The sequence below is a fragment of the Molossus molossus genome, unplaced genomic scaffold, assembly GCF_014108415.1.
Source record: "Molossus molossus isolate mMolMol1 unplaced genomic scaffold, mMolMol1.p scaffold_m16_p_1, whole genome shotgun sequence".
Lineage (NCBI taxonomy): Eukaryota > Metazoa > Chordata > Mammalia > Chiroptera > Molossidae > Molossus > Molossus molossus.
The window spans coordinates 694523-704545 of NW_023425344.1; positions in this window are offsets into that span (position 1 = coordinate 694523).

Sequence of the window (10023 nt, forward strand, 5' to 3'; positions counted from 1 at the left end):
TTTTTGTTCAGATAGAGTGTGGGAGGGAGAGAGAGAGAGAGAAAAACATCAACGTGAAAGGGACACACCGAGTGGCTGCCACCCGCACGACCAACCAGAGCCGGGGACAAACTGCAACCGAGGTACGTGCCCTTAGCGGGAACCGAACCCAGGTCTCTCCAGACCGCAGGCCGACGCTCTAACCGCTGAGCCAAACTGGCCAGGGCAAGAAAAAATATTTTAATGAAAAGAAAGTTAGGATGCGTTTTTCTATTTCTGCAAAATGTGTTGTTGAGATGCTGATGGGGCTGCATCGAATCTGTAAGTCACTTTGGGTGCTACTGACGTCCTGACACACCAGGCCTTCCATCCATGGACATGGGATGTCTTTCCGTGTCCGTTCTCCTCAGTTTCTCGCACGGTGCTCTGTTGTCTTCGACACGCAGCGGTCGGGGAATTCCTAAGCGTTTTGTTCTGGTTTTGCTATTGTTTGCGGGATTTCCTTCGTCATCTCTCTTTTTTTGCGTAGTTAGTGTCCGTGTGTTGAAATCGTCATGATTTCTCAAACCCTTTTAAACGTAACCACACCACACGTGCGTCAAATGTGAATGTTCCACTCAGTTGTCCCAGATGGAGTGTGTGTCCCCTCCTCCGGCCACACCGCAGCCTGCTGGGCACCACTGCCCGGGGAGCCCACAGCCCTGACCGCTCCGTTCACAGGTTCGCTCGGCCCGGCGGGAACCTGACACGAGCGACCGTGTGCCGTCCGCCGCCTTGCTCAGCACCGGTCCGGGAAGCCGACCCGCGGTGCCGGGGTCAGGGACCCCATTTGCGGAATGTTTCCTCGTGTGGATTTTTCATGACTTTTTTCCATTTTTCTCTTGGACTTTCCCTGGGGATTTTCTGCTTTGGCGCTATTGTGGACAGCTCTGCTAAGATGTTCTTTTTTCTTTTTTTTTTCAATCTTTACCTGAGGATGTTTATTGACTTTAGAGAGAGGAAGGGAAAGAGAAACATCGACATGAGAGAGAAGCATTGATCTGTTGCCTCCCCTATGGGCCCCGACCGGAGATCAAACCTGCAATGTTGGTATGTGGCCTGACCAGGAATTGAACCCGCAACCTTTTGGTACATGGGACAATGCTCCAACCAACAGAGCTCCCCGGCCAGGGCGTAAGGTGTCCTGTGCGTGTCTTCTGTGAACACGAGGCTGGACCCACAGCAAGTGCCCTGTGTTGAGCTTTCGTAGGCGTCGCCAGGTCGTTGTCCACGCGCGTGGATGAGTTTACTCGGCACCAGCGGCACATGGGGTCCTGGCTGCTCCAGACTGGAGGCCGGAGCTGTGTGCAGGGGCTCACAGAGCTCAGGGCACCATCTCTTCCCGTCTCCGTTTAGGGACCCCACGTCACTGCTTGATGTCCGCGCAGTGGGAGCCCTCAGACCACGGAAACCAGCCGTCACTGCAAATCAGGGCTTGTCCACGTTCTGCAGAGTGGCTCCCTGGCCACCATTTAGTTCTGAAGTCCTCGGTGTTTATCAAAGACTGTGATTTGCAGCACAAAGTCAGAAAGCCCTGTTCCAGGGGGTCTGCAGGGACACACGTCCCACTGTGCAAGCCCACGGGACACCCTGTTCCACGCCGCTGCTCTGGGTCCAGGAGCCTGGCCACGGGCTTCCGACGGGCCACGTTCTTACCCTGGGCATCGCTGTCCCTCCAGACGGTGGGTCTGACCCACCCGGGCGTTTTGTACTGAGTTGTTTGCCTTCCTCCGGTTGATTCCAGGAACTCTCCCCATCCGAACACGGCCCTCTGCTCGCTGCAGGTGCAGGGGTCTGCGTGTCCGCTCTCTGGGGTGTCCCCCCTGCAGAGATGTCCTCAGCGCTGATGCGTCCTGCTGGCAGCGTCGCCTCGGGGGGCTGCTGCCGAGGCCCCAGCAACCCTTCCTCTGCTGTGTCGTCTCCTTCAATTCATCTCACACGACTTTGGGTGTTTCTCTGTGGCCTTGATATTGACAGAGGTGGCCGCCACCTGTCGGGTGACTCCCAGGAGCGCCGTGAGACACCCCACTCGCTGCCCACTGGCAAGACGCAGGCACAGGCCATGCCCACAAAGGTGTGATGAGGGTAGAAGCCCAGTCTCTCTGGAATTAGTTGAAAGTGGACATTGGGGGTCACTGTCTCTGCCTCAGGGTCCAAGTCACCTCCCAGCACCTGCAGGCTGTGCCAGGGGGTGTGTCTGTTGAGGTCTGGGTGATAGGAAGCCCCCATTTAGCTGTTTGTGACCCCCCTGGGAACTCAGCCGAGGGGTCCGATGGTAGGAGTCGAGGTAGGTGTCCAGGAAGCTTCGGCAGGGCCTGGGGTGGGGGGGCTGCTGTTTCTTCACCTCACTCCCCCCACCCCGTGGTCTTGCTGCTGCACTGTGTCCCGGAGTGGAGGTGAGGTCTGGGGCCTGGCCACCAGCAGCTGCAGGCTGGTCTCTCCTAGGGGGGCAGGGGACTGCAGCGGCTGAGTGGCAGGCAGGATGGGGCTCTGGGGTCAGCGGGAGCCAACAAGGGAAAAGACCACGGCTGGAGAGCCGTGGCCAGCGGGCCTCGGGGGTGCCAGGCAGGGGGCTGCCCCTGGGTGAGGGGGCTCAGGACGGAGGCCCCCACCAGGGCTCTCAGGCCTCCCTGCTCCAGGCCACCCCCCCATCCACAGGATCCCACTGCCGAGGTCCAGCCCACCCGCAAATCTGGGAGAACCCACCGTGGGCGCTGCCTTCCCAGGCACAGCCCCTCCCCCAGCCTCCTCTCGGCCAGTCCACCCCCAGCCAGGGCCACAGCAGAGGTCTGCCTTTGCCAGTGGGTAACTGGTCACACTTCCTAGGCGCGGGGGTGGGGGACAAGCCCAGGAATGCAGGGGTGCACCAGGGACTCAGCAAACCTGGAGCCACAGAGCAGTGACCGGTGAGCACGCAGGGGTGACGAAGACGCCGAAACAGTACGGGGCCTCCTGCAAGACACTCGCTGGTCACAGAGTGGGGACGTCGGGGATGCCAGACACGGAGCAGGTGCACCGCAGGGATGGCTGTGCTCACAGGGCCGGGCAGCACATCGGGAGCGCAGAGGGAGCTGGCCTGGACGTCGGCACTCCAAGAGGTCCAAGTGCCCGAGCAGGTGACGCGTCACCCGTCCTGGTCTGTGGGAAACAGGGGTCAAGGTGTGTAGTCACAGGTCCCACTGGTCCTGGCTGGCTCTGACCAGCCCCATGCTTGTCCAGGCCCTGGTGACTCCCGGGGCCCCGCTGTACCCCACAGCACCCCCCACCCTCTGCTCCTCGTGCTCCAACGTCCCTGGTCATGTTGGACAAACCTGTGTGTCCCTGACGGAGGGACCAGGCTCCCCTGCTGTACACCCACCAGAGAGGGGACCTGGAGTGGAGGCCTGGGCACAAGGGCCTGGGCCCGCTCCAGGAGGTGTAACCCCTGTGCTCCGTGGTGGCCCCACCCCCAGGCCACCCTGCCCACCGTGGACTTTGGGGTCTCAAGGTGGGCTCTCCTTGGGGTCCCCACAAGGGGACAAGAGGGACAGGGCTCCAGTGGGTGGGGAGACACGGACAGGACACGGAGAATGCTCCCGCCCTGGACCCCTTATCTCCCGGCTTGTACTCGAGCTCTTAATTGCAATCAATACCAGGAAAACAGTTCAATTCCAACCCGCCGAGCGCCCACCTCGGCCAGAAGAACGGCAGGGAGGATTATGCAGATACAGTGACCGAAGAGGTGGCTCCGTGTGCGGTGGCCCCAAATTATCCATCAGCCGCTCTTCCAATTAACAGGCGGCAGCAGCCGCAGTCCTAATCACCAGCGCGCGGCCGGCCCGCGGGTGTAAATCACGGTCTCATTGCCACCGCGTCGGGGCAGCCTCTCTTCCACGGGGACGTGTTCCTGCCCCTAAATCCCGAGGCTGGTGATTGGCGCCGCCTGCTTCGCACACGCCGAGGCCGCCATCTGCTCACGGGAAACGTAAACTCGGAAGCGGCGCGTCCTGATTTTAACTGGGCTAATTTATTGCTCGCGAGTGGAGAGGCAGAATTTGCGGCAGAGTCACCAGCCACCGGGGAGCCCGCGGCCCAGCCTGCGCCCGCGATGGCGGCTTGATAAGGTCAGCGTCAACGCCAGCCGCAGCCACGCGGCCGCCAGCCCAGGAGCACCGAGCGAGCCAGCGGCGCCTCCCGTGGGGGGATTTACTTCTGAATTAAACACGCACGGCCCTGACGGAAGCCTATTCATTTTCACAATCAGCTTTCTTCCCAGCTGTAAACAGACTCTTTCTAAAACTTGTGCATGATTTTAATTACAGATAAGTTTCCCTTTAAAGGCCGGCATTCATGCCTGGGTTGCTAAGCTGAATCCGATACATCTCCACGTTCCTGGTGTCCGGCGGGCGCACAGGCCAGCACGGCCGAGGAGCAGTTCTAGGCCCTCCTTGGCCAAGAGGTGCTGGGGCCTTCCAGCTGCACAGCCCTGGCCCCACCCAGAGCAGTCCCAGCAGGCCAACACGCCCAGACCCTCCAGAACTGCCCCCAGGCTCCTGGGTGCCCGGGGCAGAGACCAGCTGGGCCCGTTCCCAGCCTCGGGCCACACAAACTACCCGAGTGCAGGGGGCAGGCCATGGGCCAGTGCTGGGGTGAGCTCTGCACCTCCTGCTCTGAGACCTCTCACCAACCCCCTCCTGCCCCTCCTGGTGGTCACCACTGCCCATGGCTGTGATCCAAGGCGCCCCTCACCTCAGCCATGTCCCTGGGCCCGGCACCTGAGCAGAGGCCCCGGGGGGCTGGACGGGCTCCATCACCCTTGCTGGGTAGGGTCTCTGCTCCATGCAAAGGGTGCTGAGGGCCCCCCCAGCATGAAGTCCCAGGCACTTCATAGAGGGACCCGTTGTTCTCAATGCTGTTGAGCACAGGGGAGGGTGTTGAGAACCTGGGGTGCCTGGAGGCCTTCGGGAACCTCCACCAGAGAGCATGGGCCAGGAGGGACCCCGACCAGCCTCCAGGGATGGGCTCGGTCTGCCGGACACCCCAGGTGTGAGCGCTGGCACGTGTGGGTTCTCAGGCAGGCGGGAAAGAAGAGCTCAGGGTCCGCCGTGGGCGGGAAGGCGGGCTCCGGCCTGGTGTGTACGTGTGTATATGGGTTCACGTGTGTTCGTGTGCCAGCGTGTTCATGTGTCTGGGCATGTGCCTGTTCGGGAGCACTGACACTCTGCATGTCTGTGCGAGCGTGGACATGTGTGACCGTGAAGGTGCGTGTGCTCACGTGTGTGCGTGGAGCCGGCCCTCACACCAGGCCCAGCCTGAGGCTGCCCACAGCGCGGTTGGCCTTGCCATGGTCTCTGAGCGCCTCTGGTTTCAGGAAACGCCCCTTCTTTGCAGAAGAAGCTGACAGGCTTGAGCCACAGGCTGGTTCTGTGTGGCGCACAGGCAGACAGAGGTCCTGGGCCGCCCGCCTTTGCTCCGTGGGGTTTGGCGGAGCCCGGGGCCGCGCGATTTTTCAGCGGTAAATGAAACTGCCAAGACCACGCTCTGTGTTCCTGTGGCTTCACCCGCAATAACTTTAAATCCCATTATGATCCCTCATTTTACAACATGCACTGGCCTGGGATTAATATATCAAGAGAGCCGAGAGCCAGTGACGACCGGGCCAGGGCCGGCGCAGCAGGGACAGTGCCGCCCAGACCTCTCCCGGCCGCCTGGCCATCCCCACCCTGGGGACACATTGCCCAGGAGAGCCCAGAAGAAAGGTGAAAGAGGGGGTGCAGGGGCAGCCACTGCAGGTGAGCCAGGCCAGCAAGCCCAGCGGCATCTCTCGGTTGCAGCATCTTACAGACAAGCAGGCGGGGACTGCCGAGGTGCCCACTCACCCATTCCTCTTGCCCCGTGGAAGTCCCATGAGGGAGGGGCTGCTGGGCCCCGGGCTGGGTGCAACCCCAGAGCGAAGCACCCCCTCCATTCAGGGCAGGCAGCCTATGGGGGTGGAGATGGCAGCCCCTGACACCCCCTGGAGTCTCCTGGGCTCATCGTGTGGCAAGAAGGCCACATCGAGGCAGCTAAGAGACTTTCAGCTTTTGCTGAAGACATACTGAAATGGAGATTCCCTCCCATTTCTGAGGCCTGGCCCCATCAATGGACAGGGACACTGGGAGGCGATGTCCCTGGAGCCCCAAGTCCCACAGGTGGCCCCCAGCCCAGCCAGCAGAGCCTTGAGGCCTCAGGGGCCTTCGAGTGTAAAATCAATCATCGCGTTGGCCCTGGGTACCTCCAATTCCTGAGCATAAAGTCATTCTTTGCCTGGCAGGGGGCTAATGTCCAAGGCGGGAAAGGCAGAGATTGCTGGCAGCCCCGCAGGGTCCCTAAAGCCACGGGGTGGGGGGCTACACGGGGCCCCAGCTTTCCTCCGTCCTGCCCTTGAGACCTGGCCCGCAGCCAGAGAAGCCCCAGACAACCCCACGGTAGGCATCAGGCCCCCCAGGCCAGGTCCAGAGCTGCCCAGGGGCCCAGAGCTGCAGCCAGGGCCGAGGCTCTGTCTGGTTGCCTCCTGTCCCTGGCCCCCATCCCTGTCTCCAGGCTCCTGACATCTTAGTCCTAGGTTTTGTGATGGTCTCTGACATCGGCTTCTCAAGGCCCCGGGGCTTGTTTGGGGGCCCAGGCCCAGCACAGGAAGGACCTGCCCTTTCACTGCTCAAACGGGGACCCCAGGCCTGAAGGTGCAGCCCTCACATCGGGATGGTGGCTGCCTCCTTTGCCAGACACATAGGGCAGCCCCCGCGCGGTGGGACAGCAGAATCTGGGAGCCAGGGCTCACCTGACCAGGGCACGCCCACAGCCCTGAGCCCCGGGGGCGCCCCGGTGGGCGGGGCTCATGGGAGGGGCCATCCATCTCTTCAGAGGCCTGATGGGCAGGAGATGATGGGCTGGGATGGCCTGGAGAAGTCTCTGGGGAGGCGGGGGCTGGGGCAGAGGGGTGTGGCCTGGGCAGAGGGGGCGTGTCCAGGCAGGGGAGGGGCGGAAGGCAGGTAAAGACGTGGTCAGCGTTGGTGGGGATGGGACAGAGAACTAACTGAATGCTGAGCTCTGCCTGGGAGCCCCTGGAAGTGGACCCATCTCCCCCAGCCTCCAGGGAGGGGCCGGTTGGTCTCAGGCATGTGGGGTCAGCAGGGAAGCGAAGCTGCCCCTCGGCCCCTCTGAGGCCCATGCGCAGGGCCCAGAGGCGCGGAGGCTGCCCTGCGCCCGGGGTGCCAGGGCCCAGAGGTGCGCAGGGCCCAGAGGTGCGGGGGCCGCCCTGCGCCCGGGGTGCCAGGGCCCAGAGGTGCGCAGGGCCCGGAGGTGCGGGGGCCGCCCTGCGCCCGGGGTGCCAGGGCCCAGAGGTGCGCAGGGCCCAGAGGTGCGGGGGCCGCCCTGCGCCCGGGGTGCCAGGGCCCAGAGGTGCGGGGGCCGCCCTGCGCCCGGGGTGCCAGGGCCCAGAGGTGCGGGGGCTGCCCTGCGCCCGGGGTGCCAGGGCCCAGAGGTGCGGGGGCCGCCCTGCGCCCGGGGTGCCAGGGCCCAGAGGTGCGGGGTCCGCCCTGCGCCCGGGGTGCCAGGGCCCAGGCCGAGGCCGCAGCCCCGCCCGCCGGCCGCAGTGACTCGGAGGTGTAGAAAATGGGATTATCCAGGAACAGATGTGCACGAAAGGGGTGGAATTGAAAGTGTTGCCCGCGCCCGCCTGTGATTATTCTGCCGCGCCGCCCGCAGCCCCCCCAGGCGGCCCATCCCGCGGGCCGGCCGCGGCGCCTCATTGAAATTGAATTGATACTTTGTGAACTTCATTTGTGAATAATGTGATCTGACAGGGACAAATGTGACGGGGGATTGTTTTCAAACCGACTCCAAATGAAACTTATTATTGGGTAAACACAGCCGCCTTTGTCTGCCGCTCCCCTGCTCCCCTGCGCGGCGTCTGCATATGCATGCGCCGTAATTGAATTGACGCGCGGGGGCGGCGCGCCTCCCCAGGCCGGGCGCGGGCGCGGGGCGCTGGCCCTGCCCGGGCCGCCCTGCCCGCGGCCCCCGCCCCGCCGGCCGCGGGCCTCAGATGTCCGACGTGTTAATTTCCTCCGCGCGCCCGGGCGCCGCTCAGACCCAGTTAGCGGGATTGATGAAGGCGGCGAGAGGAGACGACGCACGCTGATTCCTCCTTTTCAGCTTCGATTAGCTCAGCGCGGACGGGGCCCGTCAGGCTCCGGGGCTCGGGGGGCAGAGCGGAGGCCGCCCCCAGGCGCGGCCCGGGAAGGCTTCCGCGCGGCCCCTGGTGCGGCGGCCCAGCCCCGTCCCCGCGCGGCCGGGCGCCTGGCTGGACCCTCTGGCGAGGCAGCTCCGCTCTTAGAAAAGTTCCTCCGCTCCCTCGTTCCGTCCCGGGCAGGGAGGGTGCAGGGAGGGTCGGGAGCCGGGCTCCTCCCCTCCCCGCCGGCGGTGTCTGCCCCGCGCCTACAGGCCTGCGGGCCGCGCCCTCCGCTGCCCTCGCCGCGCCCTGGCGGAACACCGGGGTGACAGCACCGGGGCGGCCCACACGCAGCCTCGCGCCTCGTCCTTGAACCGTGCAGGCAGCCCGAGAACGGACCACACTACCTACCCTTTTCAGATGAGGAAACAGTCCCAGGTGTCCCCAAGCACCCCCTCCTCCATCTGGCCACCAACAGGCGAAGGGGGAAGCATCTGTCCTCCGCCCCTGCCCCATAACGAAAGGCCCCACTGTCCCTGGGAGGACAGTGCCGAGTTGGAGGGGCGGACAGACCCATGATGCTGGCAGAGGCAGCAAACGCCAGGACCCACCCTTCACCCCCTTGGCTGTGGGGCCCTGGAATCCCCACCACCGGGCGAAGAGCCGCACACTCAGCTCCCTGGCCCTGATTGATTCGGGGTCCTTCCCCACAAAGACAGTAGCTAGGGCCTGTCAGCATGCTCCAAAATGCTGGGGGCCCAGCCCCCAGGACACTGGACGCCTCTGGCTTTCACTGAGGGGGTCGCAGCCTCCTGCCTGTGGGCAGCCACACAGGGGCTGTGTTCAGCCTGCCAGACCCGGGTCCAGGTCACTTGGGCCCTGATTGTGTCTCCTGTGGATGCGACAGCCAGTCAGGCCACAGGGACCTGCCAGCGGGGCTCCTCCAACAGGCAGCCAGGCGGGGTGCTCCCTCAGAGAGGCGGGCTGCACCCAGACCCCTTAATATCACACCTCACCCCCACCTCCAGGAGAAGACAGCCCTGACCCCAAGGGGTGCAGGCCACGGGGGGGGGGGGGCGCCCAGAGCCACAGGGGCCTGCCGGCCCTGCCTCTGAGGAGGCCCGAGACCAGGACAAAGCCCGTGCCTCCTGCAAATCAACCTCCGCTGTTGTCTCCACCCCAGTCTGACTTCCTCTCCATTTTTGTTTGTAGGTGAGGCTACTTTTCATTGATTTTTAGACAGAGTGGAAGGGAGGGAGGGAGAGAGAGACATAGATGTGAGAGAGACAGACACATCTATTGGTTGCCTCCCGCACGCACCGCATCCGGGCCAGGGATCGAACCTGCAACCCAGGCACGTGCCCTTGACCGGAATCGAACCCGTGACCCTTCAGTCCATGGGCCACTGCTCGAATTGCTGAGCCAAACCGATCAGGCTGACTTCCTTATTTTGCTTCTTTACTTTGTAAATTTGGTGAAATCCACACTCTGAAATTGGCTATTTGCACGGCACACCTCCTCGCTGACTCCACACCCCTTCGCCCTGTGAGCAGGCACCCCGTCTCCCTCCCTCGACTCTCGGTGCCTGGGGTGTACCTGTCCCGGGCCGTCTGTGCAGACAGAGCTGCGGTCACTGGGTGGTGTTCATGCTGCTCCGGTCGCCGGACACGATGTTGCCAAGGCTCATCCCCCTGGCGGTGTCAGCATTTCTGTTCTTTTAGGCCGAACCACGTCCGCCTGCCGGCGGAGGGTCACCTTTGTTATGGGGGCAGCTGCTGTCCTCATTCCAGGGCAGGAGGTGTGAGCCAACCCCA